This window comes from Balaenoptera musculus, chromosome 15 (assembly GCF_009873245.2).
Source record: "Balaenoptera musculus isolate JJ_BM4_2016_0621 chromosome 15, mBalMus1.pri.v3, whole genome shotgun sequence".
NCBI classification, from domain to species: Eukaryota; Metazoa; Chordata; class Mammalia; order Artiodactyla; family Balaenopteridae; genus Balaenoptera; species Balaenoptera musculus.
In genome coordinates, this window is record NC_045799.1 from 51663066 (window position 1) to 51672477 (window position 9412).

Here is a 9412-nt window from a genome sequence, read left to right on the forward strand (position 1 = left end):
TCAGGGGGCTGCTGGTGGGTGTTCCCAGATGACATGGGAAGCAGAGGAGAGGGGCCCAGTGGCCAAGGCTGGGGATGCAAGTTGGAGGGGGCAGCTGGAGGAGGCTGAGGAGGATGGGCAAGAGGAGAGGGCAGAAGGGAGGGGGCCGGACCAGCGGCTGCAGGAGCTCCCTCAGGAGACAGTTTCCTGAGGTGGGTCAGGGTACAGGTAGCCATGAGGGCTGACCCCAGGGGAAGCTGTCACCAACCATAGGCCCGAAGGGGCCCTGGGAGGAGTCCAGCCAGAGCTGTATCCTGGAAGGAGTGAGGCCAGGAGCAGGACAGCCACTGGCCGAGTGGGGCAAGGCAGGACATGTGACCCTCCTCCTCTCAGCTCCAGCCTTCTGCCGCTGCCTCCCCTGTGGAAACCAGAAACCAGAACCGCAGAGACCCAAGGCCCCTGGCAGAGCAGGGGTGTGGGGTGGGTGGAGGGAGCAGGCGCTGTGACGGCCCCTGGGGTGTGGTCCCTTTTCGGCTGGGGAAAGGGGCTCTGCAGGGCTGGGGGGAGTCCAGGAGGCAATGGACCCCCCAGCCCAGAGTCCTGAGGGGGATGTGAGCATCCCCAGGCCTGCAGAGGGACTCCTGAGCCCAAGGCCCAGCGGGCTCTGGGACCTCCCCAGACCCCCAGGGAGAAGGTGCCTGGGGCAGCCCCGTAAACTCCAGGACAAAGAGCACTTGGGTCTTTGAGGTTAGGACTTGGCCTCAGCCTCTGGGGAGGGGATCCCAGGGGTCTTGGGGGAATCAGAGTGTGTGGGAAGGAAGATGACTAGGCATGTACCCCACACACACACAGGGGTGAGCTCTGATACCTTGAGAAGATGGTGGCAGGAGAGATGCCCATGGCAATGGCCATCAACATGGTGAGAGACATGTCCCCCCTCGCAATCAGCCAGGCCTGACCAGGCCCAGCCGCCAGCTACCAGGACAAGAACAGGACCCTGGTTGCTTCCAGGACAAATAAAGTCTCCAGGGATGGGGGGCGGGGGAGGGGGCTGCTTCCCCTGGACTGAGACCCCAAGACATCCCCAGCTACAGACCAGGAGCTTCAGGGGACCTGAGGGACCCCTCAGCCTCCATCCCCTGCCAGGAGTCCAGGCATGTCTGGAGCCGCGCTTGAGGAGCCAGAGGGACCCCCTCCCCCCAGACCCTGGAGCCTGTACCTGGCTCACCTGGAAGCATTCCCTGCAGCCAGCCCTGTCCCAGGTGCCGCCATATGTCCACTTGCTTCCTCCCACCAGCCCAGGGGGTGGAGGGTGCCATCTCCGTGAGCTGTGAGGAGCAGAGCTCCAAGGGGCCAAGTCACTGCCCGGAGGCCACCAGATTGTCACTACAGAGGGTGGGGCAAGGCTGGCATCTACCTTGGAGCCCATTCTTTCTGCTCAGCTGGGGAGGGGGCATCTCGAGTGTCCCTGTCTTTTCTCTGGTTCCTGCCCCCCTGTCAGCCTGGGACCCTGAGCCCTACAGTCCCCTTACTGTCTCCATCCTGTGGGGTCACCCTGCCCCGTTTCCCCCATATAGAGAGTGGTTCCTCCGGCCCTGAAATTACTGGCCTCCGGGTCGGCAGTGTGGCCCACTGCGATAATAATGGTTGCCGGGATGGCCTTGGACAGCTGGATGAAGAGCAGAGCAAGCCGGAGCTGGCACCGTGGGAGGTCCCGGGGTGGCCGGAGGTAGGGATCAGGGAGTGCCTGAGTAAGAGGGAGGCCTGGGCATGGTTTGGGGGAGGCACAGGTGAGGGGGAGAGAGGGTAGTGGGACCCCCTCCCTTGGCCTGGCAGCCCCACCCAACTGGCCACCATTGTCCTCCTCCCATGGTCAGTTCTGGGCCCTGCCTGACCCCACCCCCTTCTCTTGCAGGTAAAAATGAACAAGAACCCTAAAATGTATTGACAAGAATCCTCTCCAAGCCCCCTATAGACAGGAGAGCCCATCTTCCTGGGGATGGGAATGCTGTGAGGCAACATTTTACCATTGGGGTATGAACAAAGTCAACTTGTGGGCAAAAATAAAAATTCACTGAATGCACGTGTATTGAGTGCCTACTGTGTGTGCCTGACTCTTCCAGAAGTGGGCTCCAGGGCTTCCCTGGTGGCGCAGTGGTTAAGAATCCACCTGCCAATGCAGGGGACACAGGTTCGAGCCCTGGTCCGGGAAGATCCCACATGCCGCGGAGCAACTAAGCCTGTGTGCCACAACTACTGAGCCCGCGCTCTAGAGCCCGCGAGCCACAACTACTGAGCCCGCGTGCCACAACTACTGAAGCCCACGTGCTTAGAGCCAGTGCTCTGCAACAAGAGAAGCCACCCAATGAGAAGCCCGCGCACTGCAATTAAGAGTAGCCCCTGCTCGCTGCAACTAGAGAAAAGTCTGCGCACAGCGACGAAGACCCAACGCAGCTAAAAAAATAAAAATAAATAAATTTAAAAAAAAAAAAAGAAAAAAAGAAGTGGGCTCCAAATCCCAGGATTCTGGGTCCTTTGAGGCCCAGCTCCAACCCTAGCAGCCCTGGGCCCTCCCCACCCCCAACCAGCCCCCACCTGGCCCTTCACCAGGTCTGTCTGGCCTGGGCCACCTCTCAGCCCCAGGGAGGCTCTTTGGGGCCTCTGTGCCCTGGGTCCTAAAAAGGGAAAAACACCCTGCTTTTCCTCTCCTACACTCACAGTCACACACCAACACTTCTCACACCAGATGTGTGGGATTTTCCACACCCGCCAATTTTCCAGTTTCCTGTGGACACCAACTAAGATTTCTATGACTTAATTCTGACACTGACAGAACTTAGCACAGACTCCACATGTTAAAGGCTCAGTCCTACAATACTGCTCCCACTTCAGATGCCAATCCCAGGTAGTGGGTCCCCAGGTTACCCACAAACTTCTGTCTGACTTGGCTACAGATCATATGTTCCCATGACCTCCTTCTTGGGTTTAATAATTTGCCATAAGGGCTCACAGAACCCAGGAAAACAGTTTCCTTACTAAGATACGGGTTTAGGGAGTTCCCTGGTGGTCTAGTGGTTAGGATTTGGCGCTTTCACTGCCGCGGCCGGGGTTCAATTCCTGGTTGGGGAACTGAGATCCTGCAAGCCCCGAGGTGTGGCCAAAAAATAAATAAAAAAAATAAAATTGTTGGGACTTCCCTGGTGGTGCAGTGGTTAAGAATCTGCCTGCCAACGCAGGGGACACGGGTTCGAGCCCTGGTTCTGGAATATTCCCACATGCTGTGGAGCAACGAAGCCCATGTGCCACAACTACTGAGCCTGCACTCTAGAACCGATGAGACACAGCTACTGAGCCCACATGCCACAACTACTGAAGCCTGCGCGCCTAGAGCCCATGCTCCGCAACAAAGAGAAGCCACTACAATGAGAAACCCACATGCCACAACGAAGAGTAGCCCCCACTCGCTGCAACTAGAGAAAGCCTGCACGCAGCAACGAAGACCCAACTCAGCCATAAATAAATAAATACATAAATTTATATTAAAAAAAAAGAATCCGCCTTCCAATGCAGGGGACACGGGTTTGATCTCTGGTCAGGGAACTAAGATCCCATATGCCGTGGGACAACTAAGTCCGCGCGCTGCAACTGCTGAGCCCACGTGCTGCGACTAAGACCCAATGCAGCCAAAAAATTAATTAATTAATTAATTAATTAATTTTTAAAAAGACTGCTCCTTTAAAAAAATAAATAAATAAAATTGTTTAAAGGAAAAATGGTGGATATTATGGCATGTGAATTAAATCTCAATTAAAAAAGAAAAAAATGTGGGAGTTTGGGATTAGCAGATGCAAACTATTACATATGGAATGGATAAACAACAAGGTCCTACTGTATAGCACAGAGAACTATATTTAATACCCTGTGATAAACCATAACGTAAAAGAATATGAAGAAGAATATATATGTATAACTGAATCACTTTGCTGTACAGCAGAAATTAACACAGCATTGTAAATCAACTATACTTCAATAAAAAAAAATTTTTTTTTAATGAAAGGGAATTCCCTGGAGGTCCAGTGGTTAGGACTCCGTGCTTTCACTTCCAAGAGCCTGGGTTCAATCCCTGTTTGGGGAATTAAAATCCCACAAGCGGCGCAGTGTGGCTAAAAAAAAAAAAAAGGTTACAGGTTTATCATGAAGGACATGGCTGAGGAACAGCCAGATGGAAGAGATGCACTAGACAAGGTATGAGGGAAGGGGCGAGGAGCTTCCATGCCCTCTCTGGGTGCACCACCCTCCCAGCACCTCCACGTGTTCACCAACCCGGAAGCTCTCCAAATCCCATAGTTCAGGGATGTGCATGGAGGCTTCATCACATGGGCGTGACTGATCATTAACTCAATCTCCAGCCCCTGTTCCCTCCCCAGAGGATGGGGCTGAAAGTTCTAAGTTTCTAATCAAGCCTCGGTCTTTCTGGTGGCAGCCCCCATCCTGAACCTAACCACCCAGAGCCACCACATTAGAACAAATGACACTCCTGTCACCCAGGAAATTCCAAGGGATTTGGGAGCTCTGTGTCAGGAACCACAGGCAGAGATCAAATATACTGTATAGTTCTTTTTAAAAAAATAAATGTATTTATTTTATTATTTAATTTAATTTATTTATTTATTGTTTCTGGCTGCGTTGGGTCTTCATTGCTGCGTGCGGGCTTTTCTCTGGTTGCGGCAAGCGGGGGCTACTCTTCGCTGCGGTTCGCAGGCTTCTCATTGTCGTGGCCCCTCTTGTTGCGGAGCACAGGCTCTAGGCGCGCGGGCTTCAGTAGTTGTGGCACGTGGGCTCAGTAGTTGTGGCTCGTGGGCTCTAGAGCACAGGCTCAGTAGTCGTGGCACACAGGCTTAGTTGCTCTGTGACATGCGGGATCTTCCCGGACCAGGGATCGAACCTGTGTCCCCTGCACTGGCAGGCGGATTCTCAACCATTGCACCACCAGGGAAGCCCTACTGTATATTTCTTGTTATGTCACAGGACCTCATACTCCTGGGCCTCCTCTACCTGGAAAACCAGCCACTAGGTAGGGTCCCTGAGGTTTCCCCTTCCTGTGGTCCTTGACCCAAAAGGGGGCAGTGGGACCTCCAGCATCACCTTCCCCTGGTGACCTCTTTTCCAGCCTTCACTGCCTCAGTCATTTTCAGTTCATAAGACCATCCACACAGAAGAGAAATTTTACAAAGTAAACGTAAAGTAAAAGTACAGTCTTTCCGTCCCATTGCCCCCAATTACAGTTCTCATTTCTGGTGGATTGGACCTTGTCCCTCTGGATGTTTTGGTGCAAGGACAATCCGAAGTAGGTGTATCTGTCCTCTGGGGCTGCCACAATAAACCACCACGAACTGTGTCTTTTCTTTTCTTTTGTTTTTTTTTTGGAACAAGGAATAACAATTTGAATCAGAAAGCTAGCAGACCCAGAAGATGGCAGACTAGCCTCTCAAAAAAAAAAAACAAAACAAAACAAAACAAAACCCATTTTACCTCAGTCCAAATTTCGACTCCTTTTATAGAGAAGAGAGGAAGAGGAGAGGCCCACTGTGGCGCCCACCAGTGGCTGAGCGGGACCACTACCTGTGGCTCATTGACAGTTCTCGCTTTGGGGAGGGGCCCGCTGCTGCGCCCACCAATGGCTGAGCCGGGGGTTGCTAGAGCAGCGAGGCTGCTATAGCTGGCGCCTGCCCTGCCCCTATTACAATTCTTCTCCCTCTCCCTATTACACGCTGTTAGATGCCTATTCCCCAGGGGCTCAGACTCACCCTCCTGGAATTCAGGCTTCAGGTCATGCTTCGGAGCCATTTACAAGCGATTCGCCGCCGCCTCCTCCTTCTCCTACCACCCCCGACTACTGCCCCCTACTCTCTATCCCACCCAACTCCGCATCAGGCGCGCCGTCAGGCACGGCCAGCTCTACATCCTGGGCCCGATTTACCAGCGCCCGCAGATCTCACAGCATCGCGACCCGCGCAGCCGCCGCTCCAGCCAATGAACTGTGTGTCTGAAAACAACAGAATTTTATTCTCTCTCAGTTCTGGAGTTCAGAAGTCCAAAATCTGGTTGTCACTCCCTCTGAAGTTTCTAGGGGAGGATCCTTCCCTGCCTCTTCCAGCTTCTGGTGGGTCCAGCATTCCTTGGCTTATGGACATGTCACTCCAATCTCTGCCTCCATCGTCACATGGCCTTCTTGCCTGTGTCTCTCTGTGTGTCTGTGTCCCCATCCCCTTTCTTTGCTCTTAGAAAGACTCCAGTCATTGGATTTAGAGCCCACCCTAAATCCATGATGATTTCCGCTTGAGATCCTTAACTTATTACATCTGCAAAGACCATATTTCCAAATAAGGTCACATTCACAACTACTGGGGGTTAGGACTTGAATGCATCTTTTGGGGGACACAATTGTACATTTTTTTAATACATAAGTGAGATCATATAATAAATGTGTATATTTCTACAATAAAGTGTGGAGAAGACACATTTCTCTAACCACAAACTAGAATTTTTAAAACTTTGTCTTTCGAAATAATCTTATATTTAGAGAAAAGTTGAAAAAAAAGTGTAGAGTTCTCCCATATATCCTCCACTCAGCTTTCCCTAATGTTATCATCTTATATAACCATAGTAATCAACCGTAGAAAAGAACATTGATACAATCCCATTAACTAAACCCCTCAAATTTCACCAGATTTTCCACTAATGTCCTTCTTGGGTCCAGGATCTAATCCAGGATCCCAAATGTATTTCTCTGTCATGTCTCCTTAGCCTCCTCCAATCAGTGACAACCATCTAGAATATTTGTACAGCCATTAGTAATTTAAAATGTATGTATGATCCAAATTTTCATTAGTTCTACTTTATTTTAAAAATATGAACTATGGAGGGACTTCCCTGGTGTCCCAGTGGTTAAGAATCAGCCTGCCAATGCAGGGGACACGGGTTTGAGCCCTGGTCCGGGAAGATCCCTCATGCCATGGAGCAACTAAGCCCATGTGCCACAACTACTGAAGCCCGTGCGCCTGGAACCCGTGTTCCACAAGAGAAGCCACTGCAATGGGAAGCCCGCGCACCGCAACGAAGAGTAGCCCTGCTTGCCACAACTACAGAAAAGCCCGCGCGCAGCAATGAAGACCCAACACAGTCCCAACGCAGCCAAAAATAAACAAATAAATTTTAAAAGTTTTTTAAATTTTTCAAGCTACTAAAAAAAAAGAGAGATAAAGTTTCAAGATATATTTATCCCAGGATTGAAACTGAAACTGAATACTTTAGAAATGAGAACCACCATCTCCTGTGGATACATGCGCCTAAGCATAGGGCACATTTGTAATTTGATTCCAATGGTACACTCGCTGGAATACACATCCCTTCCTCACCTATGTAAAGGCCACTTCAACACTTACACCATCTGATTGAAAAATGTACAGACAGTGAAGCCAGTATCCACTAACACCAATGAGGGCAGGATCAGTACAAAACATATCAGTGATCTTTGCCAGTACTGTTTAAACAATGATTTTAATGTGAAAGAGGTTATGAAAATAGGCAGAAAATGCGTGTCTAGAATCAAGGAACAAAAGAAATTTTAGTTTCACTTTTTGGTATTTAAAATGAAATTATAGGGGTGGGAGAGGGAGAGTGGGAGGGAGACGCAAGAGGGAGGAGATATGGGGATATATGTATATGTATAGCTGATTCACTTTGTTATAAAGGAGAAACTAACACACCATTGTAAAGCAATTATACTCCAATAAAGATGTTTAAAAATTTTTTTTAAATAAAGTGAAATTATATAAGGTAACTGAAATTATGGATATACAAACCATTTCTGAGGGAGCAGTTTTAATATATATGCCACTTTTTTTTAAATTAATTAATTTATTTTTGGCTGCGTTGGGTCTTCGTTGCTGCGCGCAGGCTTCCTTTAGTTGCGGCGAGCGCGGGCTACTCTTCGTTGCGGTGCGCGGGCTTCTCACTGCGGTGGCTTCTCTTGTTGTGGAGCACGGGCTCTAGGCACGCGGGCTTCAGTAGTTGTGCAACGCGGGCTTAGTTGCTCCGTGGCATGTGGGATCTTCCAGGACCAGGGCTCAAACCCGTGTGCCCTGCATTGGCAGGCGGATTCTTAACCACTGCGCCACCAGGGAAGCCCCTATATGCCACTTCTTGATCCTTCATTTTTTATCTTTGTTTGTTTGTTTTGGCCGCATGGTTTGTGGGATCTTAATTCCCCAACCAGGGACTGAACCTGGGCCCTCGGCAGTGAAAGCCCTGAATCCTAACCACTAGACGACCAGGGAACTCCCGATATTCACCATTTTAGAGTGTACAATTTTGTGGCTTTTAGTATATTTACAACGCTGTGCAACCATCATCATTATCTAATCACAGAACATTGTCATTACCCCAAAAGAAACCCAGTCGCCTTTTAACAGTCACTCCCCATTTCCCCCCAAATCTCCCAGCCCCCCGCAATCACTAATCTACTTTATCTCTATGGATTTGCCTGTCCCGGGCATTTCACATGAATGGAATCATGCAGTATTTGTCCTTTTGTGTCTGGCTTCTTTCACCAGAGTATGGTCTCCCAGGTTCCTTCGCGGTGTAGCAAATATCTGTATTTTGTCTCTTATTATGGCTGAACAATATTGCATTGCAGGGATAGCCCATATTTATTTATCCAGTCATCATTAGATGGACATCCGAGTCACGTCATATTTGTTTCACTGTTATAAATAATTCAAAAAGCCTTGAGGCTAAATCCGTGTGGCGTCTGGATAGGCCAAGGAGCGAAATTGCGATGAAATAACTGTCAGAAGGATAAACAGGAGGTCTTCTAGTTATTCGGTAACGGGGGGTGGGGGAGGGGAGACCAGACAAAACACCCCTTCGCCCTGTGCACACGACCTCTGTGCTTGTCCTCGGTCAACGTGGAGGGCGGATTACGGTCTCATCCACGTTTCCCGCCGCGGACACCGTATGGCTGATGCTCCTGGCGGCCGGGAGGGGGCGCGCGCGGACGCCGTCGGGCCCAGTGGACCCCGGAAGCCCACCCAGGCCCTTTGAGACCTGGGCATCGGCTCTAACTTGCCTTCTGCGGGGGTGGCGGGGAGGGTGGCGTTTGGGCCAGGAAGGATTCCTCAGCGATGACCCGGCAGACGGCCCGCTATCCGAAGAATGCAGGTGACATCCTTACTCCACCCCGAATTCCAACATAAATCGCAATACTAATTGCAGGCCCTCTTTCGATCTCCTTCCTTCCTTCCTTCCTTCCTTCCTTCCTTCCTTCCTTCCTCCCTCCCTTCCTTCTTTCTTTTCTTTCTTTCACAACGCTTTTTACAAAATCAATTTTCTTGAAATACAGTTGACATAGGATAAAAATTTCCCTTTGGAA

The 9412-nt window shown here is 50.3% G+C and overlaps 1 long non-coding RNA gene across 1 annotated transcript; it reads left to right on the forward strand.

Moving 5' to 3' along the window:
• Positions 1–1567: 1567 nt before the first annotated feature.
• LOC118880625 lies at positions 1568–2062 on the forward strand. Its single transcript, XR_005016351.1, has 2 exons — positions 1568–1708; positions 1895–2062. It is a non-coding gene; the product is annotated as an uncharacterized LOC118880625 (long non-coding RNA).
• The last annotated feature ends 7350 nt before the right edge of the window (positions 2063–9412 follow it).